The 11,249-nt window shown below is 39.0% G+C and overlaps 1 protein-coding gene across 1 annotated transcript in view; it reads right to left on the bottom strand.

Annotated features, from left to right (window-relative positions):
- The window catches only part of LOC137632220 (xylosyltransferase oxt-like), a 570,606-nt gene that overhangs the window by 417,962 nt on the left and 141,395 nt on the right, over window positions 1-11,249 (bottom strand). The window lies entirely within an intron of this gene.

Below are 11,249 nucleotides of genomic sequence, written 5' to 3' on the forward strand. Positions count from 1 at the left end.
CGAATTTATCTTTAAATCAGCTTAGGGCGAAAATTACATATTTTATTCGCAGAGCAGATCCTGACAGTTCACCCGCAGGTCATGATCCGAGGAAAGTTGCTTCATCCTTAAACTTCTTTAACTTTATGGATTTTGAACACTTTCGTTCATACACTGGCTGGAAGTCTTCCAGGGTATTCTTTCGCCACTATGCTAAGCAAGTGGAGCAGCTAAAGAGGTCTGTGGTAGCAGTTGGTTGCGTCGTTAACCCTGCTGTTTAACTCTGCGAGGAACAGTGGAATTATTTGGGACTTTGATTCTTGGGTGAGTGTATAGTTATATGCGTTGATATAACTAGTAGTGAAGGCTCTGGGAGCCCACAGTGACTGTTCCAGCATTATGGTGATGGTAGCACAAGTACAGACAGGTGTGCCGAGCGTTGCTAACGCTAATGTCAGCGGATAGTAACATGGACGTTAACTTTGATACCTTGGTATGCGACAAGTGACCTGATTGTTTTCTTTCAGATAACCATACATCCATGCACTACGGTACTTGTGTAAATTGTTGGTCATCCACCTATCATATGTATATATTTATGGTAACCATGTCTATTTATTGTTACTCAATAAACTTGTTCTCGGGAACCTTGCGTCTCCTTCACCTATATTGATTTCATGTTAATTATTGAGCATTTAGCCTATGTATATTAATCGGGGATATCTATAATAGCCTATTCCTTAATGCAAGCCTTGTTGCACTGGTTTATACTTTCCTTAGCATAAAGGGCTCCACCCCTCTCTGAGGACGGTGGCGGCAGCAAGTTTAATCCTACGCAGATATAACCTTTTTGTCTATTTTTACTTCGACCAGGGTGCTGGTCGGGATTTTTTTCCCTTGGATGCTGTAGTTCCGTAAAGACTATGCTTTACTTCATATAGAGTGAGACCACTATATTGTACTGGCTGGCGAGTGATTCATACATAGGTATATGTACTCTTCGTTCGTTTCTAGAGTCTAGTAGGACTCTTCCCTGTAGGGGGCAGGAAGCGCTTTCATGGCTTATGATTAGTGAAAAGATGTATAACGGTAACATCTTAGGTCTTTCAGTCGAGTTGACTAAGAAACATTCCTGAGGAGTACGGCACGTATTGAGAATCCACAGATACAGTAATGCTCTGGTATACTTCCATCAGGACGACATGGCTTGAGCCCAAAAAACGGATTTTGAGCAAAGCGAAAAATCTATTTTTGGGTAAGATGGCCATGTCGTCCTGATGGACCCGCCCTGTCCCTTTTCAAAAAAAAAAAAAAAAAAAAAAAAAGGTTGTAGGACCCCTCCCTACATACAGTATCTGTAGCACCTCGTGTATCGCTACAAGGAATACAGATGGCGCCGCAAGCGGCGCAGGGCACGCTTTCGAAAAGGGGAGGAGAGATGCCTTACGAACGGCTCCCGCCTTTCTTATCGTTTTCGTTTTCTTGCCATTTGACCCCTACGAAGTGTTAACTCTATTCGGGGTATAGATTGCTATGAGGCGTGTCAAGAATACGTCCACTGATATTTACGATATCCCTAAGGTCTTTTTTAGGGATACTCGCTCCAGGAGTTAGAATTCTGGGTACCTTAAGGTAAATTCTCTGGGAATATCGCCGTAGTTGTAATATACCCTAGGAAGCTGCCTTTAAGGAACTTCCATCAGGACGACATGGCCATCTTACCCAAAAATAGATTTTTCGCTTCGCTCAAAATCCATATATATATATATATATATATATATATATATATATATATATATATATATATATATATATATATATATATATATACATACCTACATATATACGTACATACATATATACATTAATACATGCATACATATATATGTATATATGTTACTGTATATATATGGGTTATGGAAAAAATCCGCGAAGTGGTGAATCTGCGATGGTCGAACCGCGAAGTAGCGAGGGTTCACTGTGTTAGAATATTAAAGTAGTATAAGAAAATAAAGATTGTTACTGTACTCACCACGAAAAAGGTTGAAGAAAAACTTGAATGATGATGGCGATGAATTTGCTGCACAGTAGAAATGATGATGATGAAGCTGAAGATGTCTTCTACTGTGCAGCCAATGATAGTATTTTACGTCTCTTCAGACGGAGGTGTCTTTTCCTGGGACACCTCTTCAACTTCTTCCTGGGACACTTCTTCAATTTCTTCCGAAGGCATAGTAGCAGGAGGAACTGGCTCTTTTTTGCGAGGCTGGAAGAACATTGTGATCAGAAGTTGCTGCCGCTGCTTCTTTTTTCGCTCGAAGAACATCCTGTAGGGAGTCATGTCTTCATCGATTTTGTTGCAGAATTGCATAGAACGAACCATATCCTCGTCCCACTCTTGCGACAATTCTTTCAACTCCTTCGCAATGTTGCAGAGCTTGGCAAGCCGTTCTAATGTTAAGCTCGTTTCTTCGACATTTTCTTGGGTCTCTTCCTGTGTTTCACTGTCTTCTTCACTGGCCGATTTCGTCAGGTCTTCAAGAACTGCGTCAGTTAGCGGATGGGAATGGCAGTCCAACAACTCGTCGACGTCTTCAGTCGTCATGTCGCCAAACCCGTCACCTCCAATTATCGCATCCAACTGCACAGATTTCCGTATTGCAGAGTGTTGAATCTCAGCAGGTGTAAATCCCTCGTCATCGTAAACAATCTGGGGCCACAACTTCTTCCAGCTCGCATTAACAGTAGCAGGTTTCATTTCATTCAGTGCCTTCTGGATGTTCTGCAGGCACGTGGCTATTGTGTACTTCCGCCAGTACGCCTTCCAATTGAATGTTTCATCCTCATCATCTTGGGTAGCATCCACACACGCAACGAGGTCCGCCAAGGTATTCTTCGTGAAGAGGGCCTTGAACGCACTGATAACCCCCTGGTCCATCGGTTGAATTAATGACGTTATGTTGGGTGGCAGGAACTCAACCTGAATGCCTTCATGCGACAGATCAGTTGAGTGTCCACCAGCGTTATCCATAAGGAGAAGGATCTTAAATGGCAAGCCCTTCTCTAAGAGATATTTCGTGACTTGCGGGATAAAACACTGGTGGAACCAGTTGGAGGTCAGCATCTTCGTAATCCATGCTTTAGGATTATGCATCCAGTACACGGGAAGGAGATTCTTATTTTTATTTTTCAAAGCACGAGGGTTTTTCGATTTGTAAATAAGCCCCGGCTTTAGCAAAAATCCAGCAGCATTGCCACACATCACGAGGGTAACACGATCTTTGAATGCTTTAAAGCCAGAGGCTTTGGCTTCTTCTTTGAACAGGAAAGTTCGCGATGTAGTGGTTTGCGGACCGTGGCCAGAGGTAGCATTCGAACTGCCTAGTGTCCGAATGCCGACCACAACCCGACGTTCACTACACAACAAATATACAACGGTGTAATACCCAACAAAACCTAAGTAACAGGTTAAGAGAACGGAGCTCTGGGCACCACCCCTTGATTTATACTGGGCAAGGGGACCCAGCTTGAAACTTGTTATTTATCATACCTTTCCTTCTCTTGCCTTTGGCTTGCTGATTATAAGTAAAGGTATAAGAACATTAGGTGAAAGGGAATATTATAATTAATAAAGGAACACACTGTGGGAGGAAAGAATTATGATAAATTACTGTACTTAAGAGATCCTAAAAAAACAATGGCGGAGGAAAAGAAACCGTGGTGAGAGGTTCTGAAATGAAATGCTGTATACATAACACAGGCAAAAAAAATATTTATTTGAGAATTAAACTATTATGAATACATTAATATATCAAATTAAGATAGTCAAAGGCAAAATTAACATCCCTTTTGCATATTGTACCAGCAAGAGAAAAAATACTAGCTACATGCAAGATATACCACTTCAGTTACAAAACGGAACATTAAAATCCTAACAAAACATGACTGCAGAACCCTCAATGCCCGAATTCTTTACTGAAAACTTCCCCAATGTTAATAATCAATGGCCTTAATATTGACCAGTCATGTTCTGCCGTCAAATCTGCTTTGAAGAACGGCAGCTAAAACTGAAGAATGGCATGCCAAAATACAGCTGAGGGCCAGTGTCTGTCTTCCCCCATTACTTACAATCACATCACACAATTCATTCTTACACTAAAGTTTCTGTAAGCTTTCAGAAGTGTTGACATCACATTGATGGGAAAATACGAAAAATACTGCACTTTACTTAATACAACACCTCAATACAGTTTTTCCCTTGATCGCAGGACTCTAACATACCATAATTCAATTCTTGTCCCTCATCTCACTCATATCATGAATATGGAAAACTCAGTCACCATAAACCTTTTTTATTTTCAGCAGAAGTCTCAGATCTCCAATCGGCAGGATTCCCTGTCATCAAAATCTCTTTTCCAAGTTAGCCTTTATCAGTTTGACGATGAAGGCATCCATGAGTCATTGCAGACCTTCAGTTATAACAGTTAAACAGACCACTACACACTAGCAACAGGCAATACTCTGATCTCTCTAGATTGATTGATTGATTTAAAGTTTTCAGGCATCCTGACATCTAAGGTGATTGACGCCGATATCATTTAGTTTATGTATACAAAAAAAAAATAAATAAATAAATAAATATATAATAAAAAAAAAAAAAATATGAGTATTCAATTAAAATCATAATAGTTGAATGTCATAAAAGTTGAATAGTTTTCAGAAGACCTGCTTCTGAAATAAATCTAAAGATGCCACTTGCATAGCAGGACACATCATGTCCAAGAATCTTGGCAAGGATAAACCTGCCACCCTCACCTCGAGCCTCAAACAAATATCTATTTCTTAAGTTATAATTGGGGCATTCGGTCAAAAAATGTCTCACTGTTAGAGGTACTAAACAGTCGTCACAATACGGTTGCTGTTGGCCCTTCAGCAGAAACTCATGTGTCAACCGAGTGTGACCAATACGGAGACGACAAAGAGACGTCTCCCATTTTCGGGGCATCATATTATACCTCCAAGGAGATATGACATTTGTTACCTCTCGCATTTTATTGTCATCTACGCTATCCCATTGCTGTTGCCATTTATTGCAAACCAATTTCTTGATGTCAGGTAAGAAATCATTACAGGGAATGGGATACCTTCTTAGCAGCAACTCAGATGCAGCATTCTTAGCCAGTGAATCTGCCTTCTCATTCCCACACACACCTACATGTGCTGGAACCTAACAAAATAGAACTGTTATACCTCTCCGTCCAATAATAAAAAGTCATTCTAAATTCTTTAAAACTAGAGGGTTATTAGAATTAAAAACTTCTATAGCTTGAAGGACACTCCTGGCATCACTAAAAATTGTAAAATTACCCTCCTTCTCCAATGCTATTTTCTCAATAGCGGTTAATATGCCATACAGTTCGGCAGTAAATATGGAAGCGGTCAGAGGAAGTGCACCTCTACAATTAAAACCATTACTATGTACCCCAAATCCAACGCCAGCATCAGATTTGGAGCCATCAGTATAGATAAAAGTTGATCCTCTATGTTCTTTAATATGTTTATTAAAAAGAGACCTGGCTTCTAGGTCTGACATACAGTATTCTTCTTATCTCCTATAAAATATTTACAAAAAGATATCTCTGGTAATTTCCATGGAGGCGTTGATGATACCTTGAATGGAAGTACTGTACCTTACATCTAATTATATCCAGACTGTTTAATAATTGTTTCACCCGAAAGCCATAGGGTTGAGGAGATTTTGGGTGCATCTCAAAGTATGTTGGGTGCCTTACAAGGCTTGCAGTCTGGAAGGCTAAAGAATTAGGGAGTCTTTGCAATCTAAACCAATACCGAAGAATAGAAGACATCCGGTAAAGGTCTAGAGGTAACTCCCCAGCATCAACAAGGAGACTTGGGATAGGTGATGTTCTAAATAATCCCGTGGACAATCTAATACCTGCATGATGTATTGAATCTAATATTTTCAACCGGCTTGGGGTGGCTGAAGAGTATATTTCACAACCATAACTAATTTTGGAAAAAATTAAGGCCTTGTATAATTTTAAAATAGTATTGCGGTCTGCCCCCCATGATGTATGGGACAATACTTTTAAAATATTCAGAGCTTCAACACATTTAGCTTTTAGCGCTTTTAGGTGAGAAACCCAGGTAAGTCTACAATCAAATATCAAACCTAAAACTTTGGTTTCCGATACACATGGGATCCGTTGACCTTTAATGTATATATCCGGGTCTGGATGTGCTCCCCGGATACGACAGAAATGTACAATAGTAGTTTTACTTGTCGAGAACTTAAATCCATTCATATCGGCCCACTGGATAATTTTGTCAATTGAGAGCTGTAGTTTTCTCTCAACCATTGCCATTCTGGCTCCAGCAAATGATATGGAGAGATCATCCACAAATAATGTTGAGAGAACATCCTGGGGAATTGCTGAGGATATCCCATTAATTGCTAGTGCAAAAAGGGTTACACTCAGTACACTACCCTGAGGAACTCCTTCTTCCTGGCACTTACTCTCTGATAGAGCTTCCCCAACTCTCACTTGAAAAACTTCATGTGAAAGAAATGCCTGAATAAATAGTGGCAGCTCTCCTCTTAATCCGATTTCATGAATGGTTTTAAGTAAACCATATCTTCATGTGGTATCATATGCCTTTTCAAGGTCAAAAAATACTGTAACATGGTGCTGTTTGGAAGCAAAGACTTCACAAATAGAAGACTCAAGTCGTATCAACACATCAGTCGTTGAGTGCATTTTTCTGAATCCACATTGAATCGGTGATAAAATACCTTTCTTTTCAAAGTACCATATCAGCCTTGCATTGACCATCTTCTCCATGATTTTACATAAACAAGATGTCAATGCAATAGGACGATAGTTTGCTGCTAAAAACTTGTCTTTACCGGGTTTTAAAAAGGCTAAAATAATGGCTAGTTCCCAAACACTTGGGTAACTATGATCATGCCATATTCTATTAATAATACTTAAAATAAATATCTTTGTATTAAAATGTACATGTTTAATCATTGCATATGGAATTCCATCGGGTCCAGGGGCTGTATCATTGCAATGAGCAAGTGCGGAATCAAATTCTCTTTCAGTGAAAGGAGAATTATAAAACTCTTCCCTTCTTGTTGCAAAATTTAAAATTTTCTTTTCTTCAACGCTCCTATACTGGTGACCAGGGGCTCCTACACACTTGCTGGATACATTTGAAAAATGACTAGCCAGGGCATTGCTAACATCATTTGCTTCAGTTACATACTGACCATTCACCTTCAACACTGGTGGTGGGTTGGGGGTGGATTTGCCAGCTATCTTTTTTACTTTCCTCCACACAGCAGATGGTGGTGTTCTACTGTTAATGGAGGAAACAAAAGACATCCATGACTGGCGCCTTGCTTCTTTCATGGCACGACGGAACTGTGCTCTACATTTCTTGTACATAATTAAATTCTCATCAGTTCGGAGTCTACGCAATCGTGTTAGAGATCTTCTTGTGGCTCTGTGGAGGGCAGTTAGTTCTGAAGACCACCACGGGACTGGTCGTCGTTTGAATAACCCTGTTGTTTTGGGAATTGAATTGACTCCTGCTGTATGGAGAGTTCCATTCAGTAAGTCTATGGCATCATCGATATTTTCAACCTGTCCTGCATCCCCCTCAATTTCGCTTAGCTCACGAAATTTATCCCAGTCCGCCTTGTCAAGATTCCATCGTGGCGATCCCTGTAAAGGTGGATCATTGTTGGTGTTTATAATGATTGGTGCATGATCACTAGTATGCCAATCATCTAATGTCCTCCAATCAAAATCAAGAAGGCAGTTAGAGCTTGCAATCGAAAGGTCAATGCATGACAAGGTACCTGTCTGAATATGGAAGTGTGTGGGCTCTCCTGTATTAAGGAGTCCCACATCCTCATTCTCCACAATTGATGAGATAATATTGCCCCTTGTGTTTGCTAAGATATCACCCCATAAAGGATGTCTACCATTCATATCTCCCAGTAAGAGAAATGGTTGAGGGAGTTGATGAATGACCTCTGCTAAATCATCATATAAAATATTATCATTTGGAGGCAAGTAGAGAGAGCATATTGTATATTTTCTTCCTATATCAATTTTTACAACCACTGCCTGCAGTGTTGTACATATAGATAGGCCTAAAGGTATTTGGGGAACATCTCGATGAACATACATGAGACTTCCACCATGGCTCCCTGCTTGATGATTATATGGTGTTCTATAGCTAACCGTGTGCCGACGATTCCGCGCAGGACAGTTCAGCGCTGCCAATTCAGCGAATGACATTTCAGCTTGGAATCAATTCAGCGAATGACAATTTAGCACAACGATAAATCAGCACAAGGACAATTCAGTGCAAAAATGCACACACATTCACCCTTATCTTATTATTAGCATATAAAGATTATTATTATTATTATTATCATTGTCATTATTAATATTATTAATATTATTATTATTATTATTATTATTATTATTATTATTATTATTATTATCATTATTATTATTATTATCATTATTATTATTATTATCACAACCATTACTGTTGTAATTCATGGTTGTTAACAATAACAACCACTGAATAAATAAAGAAAGTTATAGTACAAGCTTAGGACGGTAAATATTCCCTTTTCTGGAATACAGTTGTTTATAAACATTTGCTTCGTTAAAACTGAAAAGCCAGCCTTATGGAGCGGATTTTATCGTAGAAAGGACGCGAGCATATTCTATTAAATGGCTTTCCAAAATGCATTTTCAAGAGTTTTTGTAGGAACGAGCGGTTGTTTTTTCCACCTTGCTCAGTGTATATGGAAAAAAATACAGGCATTGAATCATACCCAGATTTATGTAAGTGACGAACATATTCGTAGACACTGTAAGATGTTGGTGTACTTAGCTTTTGTGCCTGCTGACGATGTTTGTAATGTGTTTGAGTCATTACAAGATGTTATGCGTCCGGAATTGGAAGAGTTAACAAATTATTTCGAGGTCACATGGATTGGTCGTCCATTCCGTCGTCGTAGAAGAGATGCGGTTTTTAAATCCAAGTTATGGACTGTTTTTGATCGAGTGCAGGGCGACCTACCTAAGACCAATAATTCATTAGAAGGGTGGCACCGAAGTCTTCAGTTAACATTGGGTCATAACCATCCAACCTTTTATAAGTTTGTCGAGTTTCTTAAACTAGAGCAAGATAGCATAGAGAAAAGGATGCTGAGAATAAGAGCTGGACACGACGATGGTAGAAAAAACCCAAAATACCAAAGGACAGCTAAGGCAATAAAAACGCTTGTTAATGAGTATGGAAGTCAATTTGATAAGTTGGAATACTTACAAAATATAAGCTACCTCATTGAATTGCAGAAATAAATTAATTCATTTCTTTTTACATATACTGTATGTATTATTTTTAATATGTAAATTTAATAAATCTTTTATATCTCTTTTTATATATTATCAATAAAGTGTTAAAACTTTTTGCTGAATTTCCTTGTAGTTGCTTCCTTATGCTGACTTGTTACTGTGCTGAATTGTTCTTATGCTGAATTGTCATTCACTGAACCGTGTGTGCCTTTGGCGCCGAATTGTCCTTGTGCTGATTTGTCCTAGTGTTGAATTGTCATGCGCTGAATTGATTCTAAGCTGAATTGCCATTCGCTGAATTGGCAGCGCTGAATTGTCTGCGCTGAATTATCCAGTGCGGACTAGGAGTGTTAGCATCAAGCATACTTTCCTGTAGACATACAAGTATGGGGGAACGTTCATGAATTAGGAGCTTAAGTTCTTCAAATTTTGCCCTTAAACCCTGACAGTTCCATTGCAAAATTGAGGAGAAAACTATGGATTATTTCGGGAAGACATCTTGGATGAGGTCTTCCCATTAGCAGTTTTTAATCTAACATTATTACCTGTAGGTTTCTTTAGAGATGGTCTTGTTATGTTGGGTTTTATGTTGGTGTTTTTCTTTGTATCTTTTTTATCTATTTGTTGAGGGGGATGGTGGACCTCAACTTGAATTTCTGATTTATTTAAATTATCTTCTGGTTGATCGGCAACATCAACAGACAAAACATCATATTTATTTGATGTCATAATTCTAGTATTTCTTATGGAAGGGGGTGAGAGAGATGGAGGTCTCTCTCTTTTACGATTAATAGGTTGTGAGTTACCAGGTTTTTGTACCTTCCCCACTACAGGTACACCTGATAACTTGGTGTCAGGTGGAATCTCAATTAAATCAGGCAAGCATATGGCCTGGGAGAGGTTAGTACTATCCTTTGTAATGGGGGACAAAGGTTTGATAGTGGTGGGCAATGTCTTTTGGTTAATACTCAATGATAAATCTTTAGGGGGAGATGTTCTTGTCTTATGCCGCACTTTATCAATAGATGGTGAATTCCTTTTTCGAGAACTAACTACAGTAGTAGGTGGGTGAGATGATTCCCGAGGAACTTTTTCTCCTGTTTTTAATGTCTTTGCATAAGTATTAGATTTATTTAATAATCTCTTGGCATGCCCCCCGCTTACATGTTCAATAATTGATTTATTGAGGGCACCCTCTTCTAACTTATAAAACTGGCAGCTCCTATCATTAGATTTATGATTAGAGTTGCAGTTTAAGCACCTTGCCTCAAATGTACATTCCCCATGGTAAATATTGGAGCAAGTATTACAAATTCTTTCACTATTGCAAACTTTAGAAGGATGTCCAAATTTAAAGCAATTATAACATTGCAGTGGCTTTTGCTTAAAAGGTTGAACTCTGATCCTTTCGTTTTCTATGTCTATGTGGAAAGGTGCATCGGCATCCTGGAAAGTAAGAACAATCATTGATGTTCCAGGTACTTTATGTACTTTCCACACTGATAGAGGACACATAGCCAATATCTCCTCTTCAGTAAATTCATACAGATCCCTATTAAAAACCACTCCCCTTCCATAGCTAAAGTTTAGATGGGGTTTGATGTCCAATTTTATATCATCATTTACTGTCTTCAAATTGGACTGTATAACAGACTGTGTGTATGACTTTGCCTCTATCAAGTAATTTTTCTTACCCAATCGAGATATATCTCCAGGTGCGATCGTACCTACCTTCCTCTGAAGAAATTTGCAAATCTTGAAATAATTTCCCGTACCTCCTACAGATTGAGCAAGAAGCCACATTGGTGGTTTTGGCTTTCTTTGGGATGGCATATCTGCCTATATATCTTTATCAGCCCA

This window comes from Palaemon carinicauda, chromosome 41, assembly GCF_036898095.1.
Source record: "Palaemon carinicauda isolate YSFRI2023 chromosome 41, ASM3689809v2, whole genome shotgun sequence".
Classification (NCBI taxonomy): domain Eukaryota; kingdom Metazoa; phylum Arthropoda; class Malacostraca; order Decapoda; family Palaemonidae; genus Palaemon; species Palaemon carinicauda.